The sequence below is a fragment of the Ixodes scapularis genome, unplaced genomic scaffold (assembly GCF_016920785.2).
Source record: "Ixodes scapularis isolate PalLabHiFi unplaced genomic scaffold, ASM1692078v2 PGA_scaffold2__306_contigs__length_199485367, whole genome shotgun sequence".
Lineage (NCBI taxonomy): Eukaryota > Metazoa > Arthropoda > Arachnida > Ixodida > Ixodidae > Ixodes > Ixodes scapularis.
In genome coordinates this window covers 178,220,935-178,242,927 of record NW_024609857.1, presented here as the reverse complement: position 1 = coordinate 178,242,927, position 21,993 = coordinate 178,220,935, and the positions used below count along the sequence as shown (strand labels likewise).

Sequence of the window (21,993 nt, the reverse complement as noted above, 5' to 3'; positions counted from 1 at the left end):
AAAATGATTAAAAATTTGCATTTCAGTTTTTCTTCTAAATATATTAACAAATCACTGGACCTTGGCATTTTAGCAAACAAATGACAAATGAAAAAAAAATAAATAAAGATGCTTGCAAATTTCTTTAGCGTGAAATCAGAGCGCAGCTTTTGAGAGGGAGGAGGGTAAGGTACGCACCTCATCTTCCTCCTTACCCTCTCCTCCTCCCGTCCACCTTAACAAAATGTTAAAATGTTGCATCTGTATCTAAGCTAAAAATGTATACAACGAACTATAGTAACACGAGCTCACCTCTCAGGATGTCGACGTTCGACTTCTTGCCGTTGCCCTCTGGCGGTGCAACTAGTTCGGTCCTACCAGCAATTTTTTAAAAAAGCAAAAAGAACAAAACGAGAATTTAGATTTATGAATGATGAAACAGTGTTCTCAGAAATATATATACACGCAATCTAGTACTTTCCCGAGATTTAAGTATCTAGATTTACAGAAATACGAATACTTGTGCGCCTAAATAAAATAGATATTTTTACGCCGTTCTGAAACGCTAAGAAACCGGAAATTCCATCGGCGCTGCGTCGCTTTCAAGTGATTTTGAGATATGGAACTTAGACGTTTCTTCTCCGTGAGCCACATATTGTCACGGATAAAGGCGACGAGCGGGTGAACAGTGAACTGAAATTAAAGGTTTAATCGGCGAACTTCTACCAAACGAAATGAAGAACGAGCATCGAGGCAGCAGAAAAGCGGGCGGCGATTTGGCGGAGAGCGAGACTGACTCGACAAGGTCCCGCGCAGTTCCTTATGTACTGAGCGTGACTATCGAAAACTCGGCAAAGAAGCTTTGAGCGTCGCGTGTTCACGGCGAGAATGAACAGGCACTTTTCAGAACAATAAAGCAGAACGAAATGAAAGAAGTTACATCCCGAGGAATATTAAACGCGAATCTTCCAGAATACCATGACCGGGTGCGGCTTGCTCGGCCCTGCGAACGGAATTATCCAGTCCCCCCCGACGCAACGCAAAGAGAGAACAAAAAAGGCTAATAAAAATGAAAAAAAAAAAAAAATTGCTGAGACGAAATAAACATGCAGCGTCACAGTCCTAACGCGCGTAGAACGGCTAGAGTAAAACTACGTAGACCACTTCGGGTCGTGGCTGGTGGCGTCCTGAAGGCCGGGTTTCGTCGGAGAGCACATTTCAAGCTCCCAGGTGGCGAATGATATTTTAGGGTTCAAAGTAGCGTTTTAACAGTTTCTCGCTGAGGCCGCGGTGGCGAATGGGCGTCCACACCTACATCCTGTCTCCGGGCTGGAACTCCACGTCGCGGATGCAAAGGTTGCACCGGCCAGTTTTCGACACGTTGTTGGTCCTTTATCCGAAGGCAGGCTAGCTGGCGTACCCCTTCTGCCCGTTGGGTGACTAGATGGGCGTCGTCGATGCCATCATTCGTTGGGTCATGGGGCAGCATGGCGTAGAGCATCGTCGTCACCTTTATGCCGTGCACCAGCTGAAAGGGTATAATCCCAGTTGTTTCTTGAACAACCGTGTTGTTCGCAAACGTGACTTAAGGCAACACCTCATCCCACATCTTGCGTTCCTCGTCCACGTACATCCAGATCGGGTAGGTGACGGTCTTGTTTAATCGCTCCGTTAGCTCGTTGGTCTGCAGGTGTATGCCGTGGTTTGATGGTGGTCGGTGTACCGCAGGCCGAGTATCTCTAGTGTCAGTTGCGCCATGAACGATGAGCCTCGGTCCGTATTCAGGACTTGGGGAACGCCATGTCTGAGGATGAGGGACTCGTCAGAGAACTTGTCTACTTCCACAGTGGATCCTGACGAGAGTGCTTTTGTCTCAGCGTACTGGGTGAGATAATCGGTTGCCACAATATTTCAACGGGTTTCCTGCCTCGACGACGCGAAAGGTTTAAGTTGATTCATTCCAATCTGCTGGAACGGCAGATTGGAATGAATGGGGTTTAGAAGTTACACGCTAACTGACAGGATGAGAAAGGGAGTGGCAGAAGCTTTTCGTTTCGGCCTTCGCCGACGCCCGCGGTGGTGGCAGGGTTGCGTCTGGTTGCGGCGGCAAGAGGCCGGGGCTCCTCCGCTCTCGGTAACACAATGATGTAAAAAAAAAAACGGGTCGCTATTTTTTGACATTGTATTTTGACTTGACCGCGCCTTTGCTCACTGTCGGGTTTGAAGTGGCTGAAGCACGTTGACCACCAAAGACGGATCATGGAGGTGGATGACACCCAGGCTTGTACAAGATACTCACTACAAGTAGTTAAGTTAAGTTACTCAGTACCACGGAAATTAGTAATTGACTGGAGTACTAAATACTCAATTCCGTAACGTATTTGAGTAAAGTGCAAAATTCTCCAAAGAAGTAACTCGTTACTTTCAAGGTACTGTCAAGTTACAATTTTCTCTGCAATTAATTGTCATGTACGACCGAAGTCAGAAACAGTTCTTCCTTCCCGCTACTATGGAGTCTCCTGGAAATTTCTTAGCTAGACTTTGGCTGCCACTCAGGCTTCTAGGAGGTCCCAAGCTACTACGAATGAAACAAAAATGAAAGTGTTTTTCTTTTATACCCTTGGTATGGCGAGGACATAGGCGAGGGCAGCGCGAGGCCCGTTCGCCTGCGGTAGGAGTTTCTACACAGAGGCTCGCCTCCGACGCTCCCCTTGTGTCAGGTGTTCATTTCTGGTTCCCCCGTCAGTCGGGGAGTCCAGGCCAGTGCATAGAGGGCGCCATCGTGGTGGGCGCCGGCGGTCATTCGCGCTGCTGTCACTCGGCGCTTATTACGTCCTGGCAAAATAGTAAGCGTCTTCCGGCAACCGGTTTATTTTCTTTCCATTCACTCGTGGAAAGCTCGCCAAGAAAACCAAAGCAACGAAAGCCTGTTTAGAAACATTATGTCTTTCAAACACTGTACTTCACTTGACCCTAAATTAGAGTGCAGTCAAAGGCTAGAAGACACACGAACACAGAACCTACACACTAAAAATGCAGGGTCAAAGGCAGCTCTGATGCACTTGTTTGATACAGCCACTGAGAGAAAACGCATAGAGAGATGACCGTGACATTTTGGCAAAACAAAATATATAGATACCATATCGCAGATAAAATAAAAAAAGAAGTCAGTTTTTCTTTTGTATGAAGCTCGCTCGCCATGCAATACCTACTTGGCCACTTTCTCAGTTTGTGTCATTATATGACAGCACCTCACCATGACGTCTCGTCATTGATTACAATGCACCACAATCGATTAGAGTCTCATGGCTCGTGCATACGTGATTAGTTCAGTTTACGTGCTAAATTTAGTGGAACAATTGACCAACTGCGAGTCCTTTAACTATGCCTGCAGCTAATCGCTTAACTAGACAGCAACATAGCTGGTTCTGCTATATTTTTTTTTTAATTTCAAGTATTACTTTTTAATGTCTGGGTCAATTTCTGATTTTTGTATCCCACTCTTGGGTTTCTGTGTTTGTGCACCAAAGAAAAGACTGTCGTGGTTTAATTTGAGTCCCCGAAGATAAACATTAATATTATTATTACAGGCAGACAAGCGTACAGGTAAGGTAGGATTGTGAACATTTTTACTAACGTTTTGTGACGTTAGTAAAAATCTCTCTAGCCTTTAAATTATTGTAATGTACATAATGCCCCAATAGGTCAGTGAACACAACCGAGCCGGCACAATGTGTATCAAAACTCAAACAGACTGGCATTAGATTCGCTTTCAACGCCTTGAAGTCTCGAGAACGAGCTTCGAGAAGACAGCGCTCCCACCTGTCTCAGAATGGAGGCATTCAGTCCGTTGTACATCGCCAGGACGCCCTGCTTCTTCGCGATGGCCACTGCGCTGCCAACGAGGGTGACGCGTCCGACAGACTGCGTCTGCAAGTGCACCTGGAAGGAAGTGTGGTTACGTAAACGACTACAGCCGACGCCACTCCTTACGACACCGCAGATCTCTTGCATGCCTACCGCCAAGAAGAATCCGAAGATCTGTCTTGGCGTTCATCGACTCGGCGGCACGGGATAAACGGACTGCACTGTGAAACCGACTCTCACCTACTCTAGAGCCACGAAATAAGCTACGCCTCAGAGGAATGGCAGTTCGGCAATCTTGGTGTTCAAAACGATTATTGCTAGTTATCTCAAATCGCTGAAACTGCTTTTCTGTCCTCCTGAAATATTAAACCGGTCCGCGAAAGAGCGAAGAGATGTTGTCCGAGCTTTCTGACATTGTAGCGAAACCCTGGGAAGTCGCATTTTCTAATTGTGACAATTGTTAATTCCATCTTCTCTGTACGAAGCCCCAAAATGGCGGCACCTAGATGGTAATCGAAATGAAATGCACAAATTCCATGCGTAGGATAACTAGTAGCTCTAGAGTGCCCTACAAATACCGTAAAAGAGTTTGCTTCTATGCGCTCGGCAGTGCGCTAACCAAATAATACAGCAGTGGGAAATCCGCGACATAGAATGTTGTACGGGCAACCAAATCTGAGGCAATGTAACATAAAATCTCTTGTCCTCATGCAGAAGGTTTATTATCAGTGGATTCTTAGAAACCGCTTAACATCATTCTCAGTTTTAACCCTTGAGGGCTAAAATCCATTAACCGAACAAAGAAAAAATTCAAAATAAAAGCATTTTAACGCCTTGTATTCCCAAGGGGGGCGCAAAAATGCAAATCATGCTGCTTGGACCCACTGTGTCCCTTCTGGTGGATCCCGAAACAGTAAATGCATGGCTCATTGAAGACGTCATGCATCACAGGCCACGCAAGACGATTGCATAGTGGAACGAGCTGCCCTAAAAAGCGACCACCTATCTCCAGGTAGGATGCATAAGTTTGACAGTGAATGAACACTCAGCATCTGAGTTTTGCAAGCACCTTCGGCATAGGGTGCTTTTAACGGCTTGATTCGCTAAATGTCCTCCAGAATGCTGATTGCCATAGCTTAGTAAGCAAATATTGCGGTAGCAATCTGCAATATCACTTGTCAGACAGCAAAGCTTGGTCGACTAACAAGGCTGTCTAAGTGCCAGTCGCCCTCTTCCTGACTAAGTTAGAAAGAAAGCCCAAAATAAGTTTACAATTCTCTGTAACGCCGGTTAGAGCGCAACTCTTGAGGAGGATGATGGAGGCGTACTGAGAGATAGGTGACTCCCTGAGGTCATGTGACCACAGGGGGGGTCGTGTGACGTCAGGGGGTCACGTTAGCTCAGGGTGGTCACGTGACCTTATGGGGTCACGTGACCTCAGGGGTCACGTGACCTCAGGGGGTCACGTGGCCTCAGGGGGGTCACGTGACCTCATGGGGGTTACATGGCCTCAGGGGGTCACGTGACCTTGGGGGGGGGGTCACGTGACTTTGGGGTCACGTGAACTGGGGGCCACGTGACCTTGGGGGTCACGTGGCCTCAGGGGGGTTACGCGACCTCAGGAGGTCACGTGTCCTGAGGGGGTCACGTGACCTTGGCGGTGTCACGTGACCTCGCCATTATGCCGACGGCAACGGCGTGACCACTCAAGCCGGAAACGGGCCCCTAAGAGCTGCGCTCTAAAATAAAAGCCGTCTACAACTCCCTGTAACGCCGAATTAGAACGCAGCTCTTGAGGAGGAGGAGGGAAGGGTAGTGGGGGTTACAGGTTCTCGGGGGGGGGGGGGGGGGTCACGTGACCTTGGGGGAGGGGGGGCGCGTGACATGGAGGTGTGGTCAAGTGACTACCCTGTTCCCCCCCCCCCGAGGTCACGTGTCCTTGGGGAGAGGCCACGTGACCTGGGGGTCAAGTGACCTCCTCGGGGGTCACGTGACCCCCAGAGATATTTTCCACTAGATTTAGCGCGGAAATGTTTCTGCTAGATTTAGCGGGGAAATTTTTCCACTAGATAGGGCGGGGAAATTTTTCCGCTAGATTTAGCGGGTAAGTTTTTTCACTAGATGTAGCAGGGAAATTCTTCCGCTAGATATAGCGGGGAAATTTTTCGCTAGATTCGCGGGGACATTTTTCCACTAAATATAGTGAGGAAATTTTTCCGCTAAATATAGCGAGGAACATTTCCCGCTAGAATTCGCAGGGAGATTTTTCCGCTAGATTTAGCAGGAAAATTTTTCCGCTAAATTTAGCGGGGAAATTTTTCCGCTAGATTTAGTGGGGAAATTTTTCCGCTAGATTTAGCGGGAAAACTTTTTCCGCTAAATTTAGCGGGGAAATATTTGTTCTAGATTTAGGGGGAAATTTTTTCGCTAGACTTAGCGGGGAAATTTTTCCACTACACTTAGCGGGGAAATTTTCCCGCTAGATATAGCGGGGAAATTTTCCCGCTAGATTTAGCGGGAAAGTTTTTCCGCTAAATCTATCGGGTAAATTTTTCCGCTAGATTTAGCAGGGAAATTTTTCCCCTAAGTTTAGCGGGGAAATTTTTGCACTAGATTTAGCGGAAAAGTTTTTCCGCTAGATTTTGCGGGGAAATTTTTTCGCTAAATTTAGCGGGGAAATTCTTGCTCTAGATTTAGCGGGAAAATTTCTCCGCTAGATTTTGCGGGGAAATTTTTCCCCTAAGTTTATCGGGGAAATTTTTCACTAGATTTAGCGGGAAAATTTTTCCGCTGAAGTTAGCGGGGAACTTTTTCTGCTAGATTTAGCGGTAAAATTTTTCCGCTAGAATTAGCGGTGAAATTTTTCCGCTAAATTTAGCAGGGAAGTTTTCCGCTAGATTCAGCGGGGAAGTTTTTTCGCTAAATTTAGCGGGGAAATTTTCCCGGTAGATTTTGAGGGGAAATTTTCCCGCTAGATGTAGCAGGGAAATTTTTCCGCTAGATTTAGCGGGGAAATGTTTCCGCTAGATTTAGCGGGGAAGTTTTTCCGCTAGATTTAGCGGGGATTTTACCCATAATGCACCGCGCGGTTACGCCGACGGCGACGGCGATGCCGCTCAAGCCGGAAACGGGCGCCTAAGAGCTGCGCTCTAAAATATACTGTAATATCCCAGGCGATATGAAGATATTAGATTTTATGCCAAGGAAAGCAATATTGGTTTTACGTTTTGCCCAAGGCTGAAACTAAACTGTAACCTTTGGGAAACAGGGTGAGCAATGTGGAGGTATGGCCAATAGAAAACCAAAACTGGGCGTTCCTAAATGGCATAACGCTTCTCAATGCACATAGGGAATCAAATCTGCGCTTCAAAGCTTTCGGACATCAAAATATTTAGAGGAATCCGATGATGTCAACAAATGTCCTACTAAAACTACTCGTTGGTTCAAAATTCATTTATTACAGACACGTTAGGGAGGTTTTTGGTAGTCCCTAATATGATGCCAACCTACTATGTGCAGAACGTACGTCTTTCATTGGAAAGTGATGGTGCATATCTTTAGAAATATTCCATAGTAGACTGTGAGCAAAAACATTCTGTTACAGTGTTGCCGTATTATGTGTGATTCCCCAGAGTGTGGGGAACAGAATATATCTAAAGGGTAAAGAAGGTATTATATTTACTTAATGGAAATATTTTCAGTGGATGACACGCAGGCTTTCATATAGGGTTTGAAAATATGACATTACACTTGGAAACAGGTTTAATCGAAGCTCCAGAAATAGCCCTCAGAGGTTGGAGACTCCACGGGCTCCAGACTCGTCAAACAGAAAGCCGAAGCACAAAGTTCTCGGACCGCGCCGATTGGGCTTTGGCGGCGAAACCGTGCCGCCATCGTTGTGAGCGCCCAATCGGTGCGCTCCGCAAAATTCGACACCAACTTTGTGTTTTGACGAGTCTAGGGTCCCCGCACTGGAAGCCCAGCTAAACTTACAATCAAACTACGCACGTTGTTCGGCCCATGTGCGACTTCGAACACAGAATAAAAGAAAAAAATGCCGGATTACAGATGCCTCCTCGGCGCCGCAAGCATATTCCAATTCTAATTGAAAATCCAAAAACAAAGTTCGAAGCAGACCTTTAGGAGATCGAGGGGATAGGTTACACAGGCAGCCATCGAGCCTGCCAGGCCCCCAAAGTACCATCTGGCAAGACGGACTTGCTGGGGCGGCGGTTGAGAATCCATTTCGCAGAACCTGCGGAGAGGATAAGACAAAACGCAAATGACTCGGCGTAATCCAGACATACTTCCTCAGAACACTCGTTCGCTTCAGCAAGGGCAATTTTCGTGCAACCTTTATGAAATAAAAGAAAAAAACAAAAAAAAAAGAGGAGAAATGTTTTCTATTCTTTAAAAACATTTAGGTTGGCTCTAGAAAAATAAGTTATTCCACATATTTTTAAACATTTTATGGAGGGCGTCAGGTGAGATCATCGCACATTCATCTAGCACGCATTTATCTTCTGTAATTGAGAGATGAAGATGTCCAGCTTGTCTAACGTTTTGTGCACTGCTTCTCTACAGTGCTTTAGTGGTGACATATCATTGAATGATTTTGGTGGCATGATTGCTTTGGCAACATTATTGAATGATTTAAGACCTACACGAGAAACAAATAGCTGTATTGGTACATAGTGGCGACCTTCCAATAACAGGTATTTGCAGTAACCCCGTCCCCTTAGTTTTGTATTCGGGATACAATACCGATAGATATATTGCCACTTGTTACACATTTAGCAATGGGAGTTTGTCAGGGAGCAACACAGTTACGACCTTACGAGACCGATAAGTGAAAAGTATTTTGATACTGTGAAATACTAAAAGCTTGTTTGATTGGCGGGCGCTTTCAGGGAAATCACATCATTGTGGAGCTATGCTGGAGCGCTCGCACGCAAAATAAACAGTGAAGGAACAAACCTTTTAAGTGCTGTCCAAACAAAATTCACTCGAAAAACAAACAATCTAGCGTTTCATTCGCCGAAACAACCAGACACTCGGTCCCTGCGCGAAGAATAGTACAGAATGACTTTACGAGACCTACAAACATATCAGCATTATCGTAAAAAGAATCTGACACGCTATCAGCATGTAATACGTGCACAAAATTGCGAAACGCGAGATTAAAGACTTGGTGGCCTACACGCTGCCGAAGGAAAATTGTTACCGTTTCGATACGAATATCAGATAAGAACGAGATACAAGTAGGAGTTCTTCATGCAGGCTCAACCAGATTCCTTACACAGTTCGACTACGTGTTTCGAGCGAACGCAACCCAGTCAAAAATCGGGGTCAAGTTCGCGAAGGCGCCGGTGTGGGGAAATAACTGAAATTCTGAGAAACCGCACACCCCTCTGAGTTAGCATTTTGAGCCAGGTGTGCTAGAAGGGTTCGGTGCACCTTCCACCCGTTCATTGAGAAACAAATATGTAGATTTTCATGAGGCTATGCCGGTATATGTTTGCACCGGTCGTAGACATCTCTGACAGATGTCTGTCGAAACGGAGATCTACGATGGTTTTAACTTACGTTCGCGCGTCGCTGCGGTGCGATTGCGGCAGAATTATCTTTCTCAGCGTTTCTGGAAGCACATCCTGTCTCTGCAGCTGCTATTTCCTCTTCCAGACAGGTAGCGTAAAACCGATTTCGCCGTAAACGTTGTGGCTGCTTTGCTGCCGGCGGCTGTAGCCAGTTGTAGCTGTAGCAGAAGTAAAATGGACCTTTTCCACATACCGACGGCACCAGGTGGTGGCTGCATGAACTAAAATTCGAGGAAGTGACCTACCTGCGCTACCAATCGATAGTGGGAGCTACGCTACAAGTTTCTTCGCTCTCTGAGCAGCGGCGCGTGCCCAACGCGACTTTAAAAAGGGGTCATTCATGGCGTCCACCCAAACGTCGTGTTTTTCTCTTCGTCCACTTTCTTTTGTTGTGTAACACAATTATATATATGCTGCAATCACGTGTTCTACTCGCTGATCCCCAGCCTCCTTCCGAATTTCCTCGATTTCTCGTGCCGACTTCCGCCGCTTGGCATCGGGCGCTCGCGCGTGCGCAGAACGCTTCTCGGGACAGGTCCATTGATGGAGGGGAAAGGCGGTACGGCTTTCCGGTCTTCCGAGGACGACTGAGGCGCCATTCATGGATATAACGTTTTCTACACTTACCAGGTGGCGTTGGACGTCAACTATGTAGAAGGCAACGCAGGTAGAAGCCAACGTAAAAGGTTTGAGAGGTGAACGGACTTACCATCACGCATTCTATTACAACAATTACTTGCAGAAAAGTAGTAGTTTTGGGCTTTAAAGTACACGTTAAACTGTTTGTTTAGGCAGCGAAAAGTCTGTGAGCTCATTGGGAGCCTTCGGACATGACGATGGTCTCAAGTCACATACCCACATTATCTGTTTGACTTTATCACTTTACCATTTTAGTTACTTTACATTGTAACTGAGTAATTTTGCCAGTGCAGCAGGACTGCTAATATGGGGTCTTTGACCTGCATCACGCAGACCAATTACACGGCAGCGTTGTGCAGCCCGTTATATCGATTTTAAATAATGTAACTCATTGTACGGAGCTCGCATCGAAAGTGCAATGGGGCCATCTGCAAAACATATTTACATTGAAATATAACTTCTTATAAAAGGAGTAAAAATATTGCAATAAATATAAAAAAAAACAAAAGAAAAATATATTTGTCAGAAGTGGGATTCCAACCCACCCCAGGAAGACCGGATTGCGACCTGAACACAACGCCTTGGACCGCTCGGCCATCCTGACTGCCGAGAAACGAGGCAGCCTGAGGACAGCAAGTATCGAGAGTCCTTGAATATGTACTCTTGTGAGCAAGGCTTGTGAGAGTGAGAATGGGCGAGTCACCGTAACACCGCAACTCCTCCTGTGACGTCACAAAGAAAGGCCTACGGCTGCCGTCGGGTGCAGAGGCAGAGAGCGAAAATAAAAGGAATTGTGTTTATATCAACCGCCAAAGATATGAGCTTTTATTATCGAAAGCTTAACTTAAATCTGTGAACATGAATCGGGTAAGAAAGTGCATTATATTGGAAATGCAAGAATAAGGCACCTGTAGAATTACGTGTTGGAAAAGATGGGATTGATTTTAATGCAGAGACTTTGAGTGGGTGTAATTATTGCAAAACAATATAAATGTTAAAATAATATTAATGAAATGGCATTATTTGCAGTGGTGGGACACAAGAGAGCAAATCAGAGCAACAATCGGGTGCACGAAGTTCAAGCCTGGACACGGCCAAACGGGTTACACACCGGATATCGTGGTGGCATTATCAACTTCTCTGGTCACTTAATTCTCGCTCGAAGCTAACAGATTTAACTGAAATATTACACGAGATGCAAAATTACACCAGACAGGGGGGAAAGTTCATGCACCAAATAAGTGCGCATAAGCGCGTACACGTGCTTATGAAAGACTCTTAAAACTGCCTATTCAGTAGCAGCATGAGTTATACTGAAAGGGCATCTAAGGACTAGTTATACCTTTAGTTGTCAGGGTACTTCAAAGGCCTTTAAAGTGCGGACGCAACTGATCGGCTGTCTTGACGCCGCGGGCAGAGCATTGCCCAGTTTTATGTTGTAGACCCTAATAATTGTCCTTCCGCCAAAAACGAAACATTTCCTCCTCAAGAAAAGAAAAAAACAATGTTTGACTGATAAATTCATCCCTGTCTAGGGGTGAAGAAGTGGGTATTCGCAGACCTAGAAACTAGGATGCTCTAGGTTGCGTTTGGGTAGTGCACCTTTCTGTCGCTTATCGTCCAGGCGAAAAATGCCAAGTCAGTGTGCTGTGAAGGCATGTGCGGCATCTGGTATTGCGCAGAAGAAAACGACTGGGCGTGCTCAGTGCGTGTTTCACAGCCCAGCAAACCAAGATGGCAAAAATGGTAGCGCACAGAAGCGTTGAAGAAATCGATACCAATTATGCAAAGGATCCCTCGGGGTAGTTTGGATTACGCACTGTGCACTTATAAAGGCGATGACCCCGTATTTTGGAGGACTTCGAGTTGTCGACTGGCTGAGTATATCTATCTCATCATTAGCTAGGGATGCCGCGAACTTTTTTCGAATCAAAGTTTCGATGATCGAATCAAGCGGATCGAAAGGTTCGAAAGATTTCGATTTTTCGAATTGTCTATATCGTAAAATTCGACGGAGGTCGAATTTTCGAACTTGTTAAGCTAAGAAGTTCGACGCTTTTCGAACCGTCGAACTTATTACGCTAAAAATTCGATCTTTTTCGAACTTTAGACCTTATTGCGCTGCAAGGTTCGATGCTTGTCGAACTTTCGACCTTGAGTGACCAAAAAATTCGATGAATTTCGAACTTTCAAACTTATTTATCAAGAGAATCGAAAAGTTTCGAACTTTCGATTTCTGAAAAGTCAGAAGTTCGACGAACTTCCAACTTTTAGGGTAAAAGTTCGACGTTCGTCGAACTTCGAAAGACCGGGGGACGGTTTCATTTGATTTCAAGTAGTGGGGTACATTCGTAATTTTTTTTTCTCGAACTTTTACACGCGGTGCTGCGTTCCTTACGAAAGACAATGTCGTTTATTTCAATGTTCTGGCATGCTTAGGTTTAAAGAAATAAATCCCCGAAGGGGCCAGGAAGGACGACGGGTTTTTGACGATTGTCGTTTGTGCCAGATTTGAAGCACGCTGCAGCCGGAGCTATTTATGGTAGATATGTTATACTTTTTTAAGAATGATCTGTGTATAGCCTAGGTAAGTGCCGTCTTAAGATGTGATTATTGTTATTCAACGTGAGTTTCGAAGAAATGTCCAAACATGTATCTGCATGCAATTATGACCTAAACTTGATATTTATTTTCGTCTAAGTTGTTTGAGGTGTCGCATTTAAATTAGCACCACAGACAGTACATATCATTGCCATCTGCAGAATACAAAATAATATATTTATTGTTTTTTTATGTTAAGGAATAAATTAACTCATGGGAGAAGATTTCTAATAGTGTTCAAGTTCAGCACGTCATTAAAAGAAAACTTTTTTTTTCGCTTCACGTTCCTGGGACGTGTTTCTTTTAGCCTGTACACATTTTGGTAAAAGAAACTTGTTTCGAAGTTCTGAACCTCTGAATATGCAAGAATAGAACACTTCCGACGAATTCTTGATAGTTTTTTTTTCTCCTGCTTTTTATTCCCGCATTTATTCTTTTTCTTTTTCTTTTTTTTTTTTGTTACTAGGCACAGGTGTTTAGGTCGAAAAGACAGCTTTGAACTTCCGAACCACTAAGCATGTGACGAGCAGTGCCTTCTGACAACGAGTTTCTAACAATGACCATCTACGCAACCTTTTATGCAGTGAAGAGCGACAGTAGCTATACATATGCATAAATAATTTTAGATTAAAATAAGCTCGACTACGCCCTCTTTCCTCGTATTGTTTTCTTAAACAGTCCGAAATACCTGCAAGGGGGAGAAGGAGGCTGAAGCCCCCCCCCCCCCCCCCCCCGCTACCCTCTTTCCCCCCGTTTTTCCTCTTCCGACGCCACTTGTATGGTAGAACGCTCCTCGACCTCGAGTTGTGTCGGCTTTTGTGCTTTTTGCGAGGCGATTCCTCCGTCCCAGAAAATAAACCTCCAGGACAATTATAAACTTCACCGGATCAGATTACTATCAGCGTGCAAGGGGTGGCGAGCTAGTTTGCCAGGTCGCTTTAAGGTTTTTCTGAGCCTCAACCTCCTGCTTGCGCCTGGCCGTTTCGAACTGGATGAGTCTCGTAAAACAGTGTGTTCGTGCAATCACTACTGCGTGATGCAGGTTAAAGACCCCCCCCCCCCCCCCCCCCCGGGGCTGGCGGTCACAATTCTGCACTGGCAAATATTCTTCGCAGAATCTAGATATCACACCATAGAGTTATTATAATGTACGCCAGAGGTTCAAGTGGCGCTAGTGTGCTGACGCAAATTGAAGCAGACAGCAACCAGTCCAAAATTGACTTCCGGTAATGCATTCCTATGGGAAAAAGTGAGTGTATTTTCTCCCTGCGCTCGATCATAAGAGCAAATATCCCAAATAATTCGTACGTACTAGGCAGCTTAGAACATTTCTCCGTCAGGCCGACGAAAAAATTGGTCAGTTACGGCGCTTTTCTTTCAAATTCATCGTACTAGAAACGGTGCTAAAACGGCTTCGTACGTGTATTTATGTGCACTGTCGGACACTGTTAGCGCGAACACGACGTCGGCGCTTTTCAGCATGAGGGATACACGTGCCAAACGAACGAAGAACATCTGGAAATTAAGGGAGACGGCAAGAACTACGCAGTAACACTAGATCAGTAACTACCCGTGCATGTACGATCAAAATAAATTGATGGCCACGTAATCTATTCCGGTTTTAAATAAGTACCGCTTCATTCTTTCTGCTCTGAGCGAAGATGACATTCGTTCTGCTTTCAAAATATCACCAACACACCTGAAATCTTTGAGCCCAAGTGCCCGGCAGAGAAAACGATACGAAGAGACACCTCTCATAGCCCACGAACTTTATTCTCTACGGTTTGAATATTTTTATCCGCTCATGCACGACGAGGTCATTTTCATATATTGACAGGACTGGCATATTATCAATATATAAGCGTCACTGGAATGCTGGCGAGCCTTGAACACACTCTAGATTCCTTTCGATTGTATTTTTGCTTTAAATCATCGCTTGTTTTTCACACCTGCTGCGGAACACACGTTCTGGACTGAAATGTAGCGAAGTTAAACACCACTCACTGATGAAGAAAAATGTGCTAACTAAAGCAATTACACTTTTACAGTGTTAATCAAGGTGTATACTATTCGGTACGACCCAAATAACCAAAGTGTTTCGTGTTATTTTCCGGCGAAGAGACAAAATGCACGCGCGTTTTCCCATAGGAATGCACAGGAGCACCGCAAAAGTAGACTGGTTGCTGTCTGCTTCAATTTGCGTCACGGAAGTCACATAGACACTAACGCCAGTTGAACCTCTAGCGTACATTGGAATAACTCTATGTATCACACCCTAACTTTTCTAAACTTGATTTTGTGAAAACCAGTGAGTCGTGAAAACGTTATTTGAAACTGAAACTGTGGAAAAACTTGAAAATCGGACTTCGAACTTTGAAAACTTGGATAAGAAAGAAATTCAAAATCTTCAAAGTTTTTTTTTTTTTAATTTAGCGTTAAAAGAGAATCGAAACCTTCGAACTTTTCGAACTTTATGCAAAAAGAAATTCGAAATCTTCGAATTGTTGGACCTTCATGCCTATAAAAATTCGAAGCGTTCGAAGTTTTCGAATTGTTTTTACAAAGAATTTCGAAATCTTCGAATTTATCGAACCTGAAGTCAAAAATATTCGGAATATTCGAATTCGAAATTTTAGAAACCGTGAAAGCTTCGAAATTTTCGAATTCGAAACTCTGCTGTGGTCAAAAGTTGCGAATTTTTCGAAATCGAACCTCGGTCGGTACGAAAATATCGAAAATTTTCGAAATCGAACCTCAGTTCACTTCGCAAATATCGAAACCTTTCGAAATCGAACCTAGGGTGGTTCGCGACACCCCTATCATTAGCCACAACTTTACGTTGCGCAGGGGTCTTGCAAGCCATCTGGTTCATATGTCTTGCTACACCTTTTGGACCTTAATCCCTTGGACCGGAAGTCAGTCGCAGGGTCGGCACAATGAGAGATTAGGTGTTCCCAGAACCTGTCGCACCTCAGCAGTTCCCTGTCTGAAGACTCCACCACAGAGACGGTCCCGTTTTTGTTTTTTTTTTTTGCAACGAAAATTTTGGAAGAAATTTCGGACTTTGTGTGGGCAGCGCTGACCATCGTCGTCCTCACGTGGTTATACTTGTGAGTGTAACAGCAACTGCGCCTTGTACTGTATAGACCTTTGCAAAAATCGCCTCCTGCGCGCTGCCATCTTTAACTGCTGGGCTGTGGAAGGCCTTCTGAGCATGCGCTGCTGATCTGTCGTGCGGTTTACCGGACACTGCATATGCGTCCACAGCTCAGTGACTCAGCATTTTTCGCCCGGGTGATAAGTGATGCACAGTTCTATACAGCGAGCGAGTGTTCCAATGTGAAGTCCCTTGATATTTGTTTTACAAGTAACGACAACCAATTCAAATGACAAAGCCCATTCCGCTGGAACAAAATGGCGGCATTCAGTTCAAACCTCTGCTGTGCGCCGCCATTAAAATTTGCACCGTCACGCAGTCGGCGCTTCATAGAATTTCGCTGCTTGTAGGAAGCTCTTATCTGGGGACTTTATCCCAAGGTGGGTCTTTGGCGTGTCGGAACGCGAGGAGAGTCAGGCCAATCAAAACGCAACATGGCGCAGGGAACGCACAATGACGGGGCAGCCAAACGCGCGCTCTTATCGGTCGACGTCGGTAAGAAAACGAAATGACGTGGGCGTATTTGGCGTTTATGCATGCAGACGCACGAGATGCGCAAAGAGAACAGAAACTTGCAAGGCGTTTGGGCACCGACAACTTGAGAAACGAAGGACGTGACTTACTATGTTCAAAAGTCATGCTTCTTGATTCGTCCGTTGGCGTCCTTATCGGCTAATGTCGCATTCTGACTAGCCCAGCGATATATGACAATCGTGACTCGCTATGCCCTGCGTTTCAGTGACCAAACTAGGTCACAAACCATTGGCCGGTACTGCGACATCCATCAGTAATTAATAATATCCGCCAGTACCGATAATTAGAGAAAAAAAAAGAATGCGCAACAAAAATATTCTCGTTAGAAAAAAGAAACACACACACACGCAAACAAACATGGTTACCCGGTACTTGAGTAAAGCCATTGAAAGAAGGGTAGAAGTATAGCTTCTCTGATTTGAACGGCGGCACTCGGCCACAACTTTAACTAAATGAACGACTATTATTACTGCGATCGAAATATACCATAGGTATCAGGTGCATGCATACTCTTGGACAGTGGTTCTCAACCACTAATCTACCGGGGACTCCTTCTGAATCAACCGAAGTGATGGGGGCCCCATTTAACAAGGAAGGAGGAACTAGGGTAATGCACGATTACCATAACAAAAGTGTAAATGAAGATAACTAAATGCATGCAAACCAACTTTGAGGCTCTGAAACGAAAAATAGTCGACTCTTCTCACTCCGTGCGTAAGGTCGGGCCTATTTAGCTTTGTCGGTCGGCCAGCATCAGTTAAAAAGAAAAGTTTTACTGCTCGGCTTCAATGACGGTCTAACTCTAAAGCTTCGGGGACCCCTAGGCGGACTAAGGATTCCCATTTGAGAACCTGGGTACATTGCACGTTCTTGAAATGGGTACATTGCACGTTCTTGTTTAGCATTGTTCATGCTTCACTAAGCGCGAGGAATTTTCACAAAAAAGTCGGCAATTAATATGACATCTTTACTATAGACATCCTCTGCTTGCCCTCTTTTTTTCGGTTGGGTCATGCTCGGTGGGAGGGGGGTTCCGCTAAGAAAGCATTTCATGCCTTAAGAGCAACAAGAAAGGTCGAAGGCCGTGCCTTATTATGTTCTCTCTTTGGGCTTAGTGATTCGTGCTTTAGTCTTCTTATCGGCTAATGGCGCAATCTCATTGGCTGCGGATGGATAATGAGATGCCTGGCACTCGTCACTTATCGATAGCAAGGCCGCCGGCTGTATCGCTGGATGTTGCTACGTCACCTACAAGGGGCCAGTGCAGGGCGCTGATTAGCCACGAGCGATACGCTACCGTACGGCTGAGATTCGCGTACTTACTAATTGGACACGAGTGCCCGCTAAGTGCTGGCGTTCCATCTGTGACCCCGCGTTGGCCCCTTGTAGGTGACGTAGCATGAAGTCTAGCGCTTTGGCCTTGAGAACTTGTTGATCCCGCGCGTTGTGCCACCATTGGTCATGTAGCTTGTAGCTTTCAAGTTTCGAGCAGCGCCCCTGGCGAGCAAAATCAGATATTTTTTAGGTCGCGTTTTTTCGGTGCGATCGCGTTGCGTCCTTTTCTAACGTTCCGTTAGAGGCCGTGGAGTGGAGGCCGGAGAGGCCGAGGAACGCTTGGACGCCGCTCCGCGTCGGCATTAAGTGTGGACTGCTGTTTTTAGCGGCCCATTCCGACCATGGACTGAAAGTAGTTCCGAAGGGGCAACAAATGACGTCACTAAAGTCGAAGTGTCATGCTGTCGCATGTCGCGATCCTGGTGGTTCGTCGTAAAAGTTCCAGCAAAAGACGAAAGAAAAAGCACACGCGAGTTTCGCTGTCGTCGCGGCGCCCCGATTCCATGGCTACCGAAGCTTCCACGGTCGGTCAAGCTCGACAGCGAACTGAAGCAGAACAGGCGTGTGCCACACCTAAGACAAGTGCTGTGACACCGCTAGGGTCGCGACCGGCGACAGAACGTCACTTTTATTATGACGTCATCAGGCGGAAATCGAGGGACTACGCTTTTGGACGCGGTAAACATAGCAGTCGGAGACGCGTTCCAGGCACCTTCTATGTTGTAGCGTCTCGCGAACGGTACGGTCTCGGTGGGGAAGTGGAAGCTCCTCTCACCTCTTTTTACTTTAGCAGAGCGATAGACGCTGGAGAGGAGATCGTCTCCTTTCCTACGTTCGCTCTGCCAAAGTGGATAGAGGTGGGAGTTGTCTCCACCTCGGAGGCGCCTCTTTTGTGCTCGTGTGTCGCGAATGGTATACAGCTCCCCCAAGCCGAGAGAAACAGGCCTATTGGATCGTCGCTAAGAGTTAAAGGGGAAGAGAATCGAAACTTGACGTATCCGCGGAACACTTCGAAACGGGTGAAATATCATCCATGATATCCGTAAATGATAATCACACGCTTGCATTTTCAGCTGGTGGCTACATTTTTCGTTCCAACCGACGGATTCTAGCGAGCGCTTCAAAATCAGCCATCGAAGCGGCGTGATGCGACTCGGGATATTTGCCCTGGACGTCCCGCTCGCAACGTCAAGGGCCCATATATGGCCCAGGGTACCGTAATTACTATCGTCGCCACTAGGTGGCGCCAGCTTTATCGTCAACGCGTTATAATCCTGACCAAGGGGAATGTCCGAGGTATGATGTACTAGAACTGAGAGGTGTGCCAAGCGTTCACCGGCGCTTCCATCGGACACGTCGCTCTGTGGCGCTGCTACTGGTGGGCCCGTGACGTCAGACATTTCAACGAATCTCGCTCGCCCCCCCCCCCCCCCCCCCCGACTGCCAGGTGTTATTGAGAAATCGTTTTATTTGTTTTGAAATTGCTTTTAAAGCCTTAACGGAAGAAAGGCTGGTCTTCGTGAGCTGCAGTTATGAGGGAGAAATAGGCGGAAACATTTCGCTTCCGTTGAAGGTTCATAAGAAGGAGTTTGCCTTAGGAACTGCGGTAAATGAAAATAGAGCTCAACAAAGGCTCTAATCGGTGTTTCTTCAGAAATGTTCCGCACCTATTAGTAGAAATTGTTGGTCATTTGTCACTAAGGAATTCGGAAAATGTGACTGAGTTACTATAAACCCCTTCCAAAAAATCTGGCAACAGGGAAAATGTTTTGAACGAATCCAACAACATTGGGTGGCCGACGCCATGGTGAAGGACTCCGTTGCGGCCGGTACAGTTGTTTACGCTGTGGAGCTCTTACGTTCCCTCAATCCCTTCGCGTTGGTATGGCTGCAGGTAGCGTTTTCCCTATCGCGGGTTGGTAAACGATTTTTCTAACCACCAGCCGTTAAACATGACGAAGAACAACGCTTCTACAAGAGCCGATCGGAGTCAGAGCGCTCCTTCGACATGTGCTACAACTTCGTTGAGGGGCGGCTATCAATATTTCGTAGTTTTCCGTGTTTTTTTAGAAACCTATGGAATGAAATCTGCAAATACAAAACTAAGTGTTTATTAAAATGCAATTACCACTCACTGAGCTGGGCAATTTCAGCGGGATTATGCGATTTTTACGTTTCGATGACTTCCATCATTTTAAGAGCCAGAAATCCGTGAACACGAAGAAGTAATGTATGGTGTAGAAATTTGGGATAGCCGGGGCTCCCCCCGGCCATCCCAAATTTCTACACCGCACATTGCTTCTTCGTGTTCAAATACGTGGACCCACACGAGCCATCGTTAGTACATGGCCATCACGGGTTTTATGCACGACGACGATCGTGTACAATAAATATTAGAAAAGCAAGTAAAACATTAGGTTGCTCTGCAGGGTGTCTGAAAATAAAGTTTCAACTCTGAAATCGCCTGGAAAAATTAGGGACTTGACGTATCAAGTCGAAACATACCTCGAATAGGCATTTGACTGGTTGGATTTATGCATTAAAACGTTAGGTTCCAATCCCAAATACAAAAACAAAACCCATGCTTTTAAGGGAAGGTTTTTTTTTTTTTTAGTTTTTGTTGTACTTAATCTAGATACATGAAATTTTATTGAGTGATTGGGACTAATAAAATACGTATTCGTGGTAAGTTAAAACTTGATGCATTGAGCCGCTTATTTTTGGTGTCTCAATAATGTTACAAGCTACAATTAATGGCCCGTCAAAATTCAGCGACTGAGCGTATCAAGTTGAAAGTTGCCTCGAATACGCATTTTACTTTTACCATTTGCACAATAAAATTTCACGTCTCTACTTCAATGGCAAAAGAAACACCTAATTTTTTGGGTATTTTTGTATTTTTGTTTGTACTTGGTAAGCTGTGTAAATGGGACCGGTAAAAAACGTATCCGAGGTACGTTTCTGCTTGATACGTCGATACCTTGATGTTTTGAATGCAGAAGAACCATCTTTGCAGGTATTCATCAGCAGAAAAAAAACAAGCCAGCAATTATTTATTGCAAATTGGACTATATTACGTGGCCTTCAATTTATTTTGATCGTCCGCGTGCACAAGGAGCTACCAGTGTTACTGCGTAGTTCTTGCCGTCTCTCTTGTCTTTCTACAAGTCCTTCGTTTGTTTGGCACGTATATCCCTCATGCTGGAAAGCGCCAACGCCTTGTTCGGGCTAACAGTGTCTGACAGTGTGCCTAAATACATGTGCGAAGCCCTTTTACCACTGGCTTTAATGCCATAAATTTGAAATAAAAGCACAGCAACTGGCGAATTATTTCATCAGCGTGACTGAGGAATGTTCCAATCTACCTACTAAGTGGGAATTGTTCGTGATATTTGCTCTTATAATCAAGCGCAGGAAAGAAATACACTCACTTTTTCAAATCGAAATGCAGCAAGCAATCGGAAGTCTATTTCCGACTGCTTGCTGTCTGCTTCAATTTGCCTCAGCACACTAGCGCCAGTTAGACCTCTAACGCACATTATAATAGCTTTATGGTTTCGACTGCATTCATCTAATGGGTTCGAATGCGAAAGCCAAACCCAGGGCTCCGGCTTTCCGCTTTCTAACGTGTTCGACGGGCCCAGTGGAGACAAAGGCCGCTAGCTTTCGGTCTACCCACTAATCGTTCCAATCAGAGCTCGGCATTCTGACGTCCCCCCGCCCTCTCATTTTCTCCTCTCCCTGAATTTCTCGGCGCATTGATAAGAAGATCGCGTCTTCTCGAATGCCTGCGAGTGATTTTTGCTCATAGCTGAACAGCGCGCCGTTCAGACAAATTGCACTGCTCATCATACTGTTCAGCACCGCTCAACCGAGCAACGCTTAATCGGGACATCTTGTAACAAGGGCGCAGAAAGTAAGGAGATTGATATTCCAGTATCTTGGACATTTAAATGATCACCGTGGTTACAGCGATATCTGTTAGTGGGACGATTCGTGGTTTTACGTCGTCGACCGCGCTCCATATCGACGCGGGCCATTTCTGGCACTTCGCAAAAACAAACCACGGATAACAAGAGAGCAAGACAGCATGCATGGTCAGTAAAATAGTCCCCACCGGTCAATCTGGCTGTGCACTAGGATAGGTGCCCATGTGACCTAAAATTAGCACAAACGACCATTCTCGGGAGATGCGCAGATAAAACTGCCTTAAAATTTTACATTGCATTCTGTATCAGAAAGGAACGGAAGGCAAGTGCGTTAGTGACCCGCCAATCCACCTGA

At 45.5% G+C, this 21,993-nt stretch overlaps 1 pseudogene; it reads left to right on the top strand.

The window, feature by feature from the left end:
- The first annotated feature begins 15,555 nt into the window (after positions 1-15,555).
- The window catches only part of LOC8042014, a 64,667-nt pseudogene continuing 58,229 nt past the window's right edge, over positions 15,556-21,993 (top strand).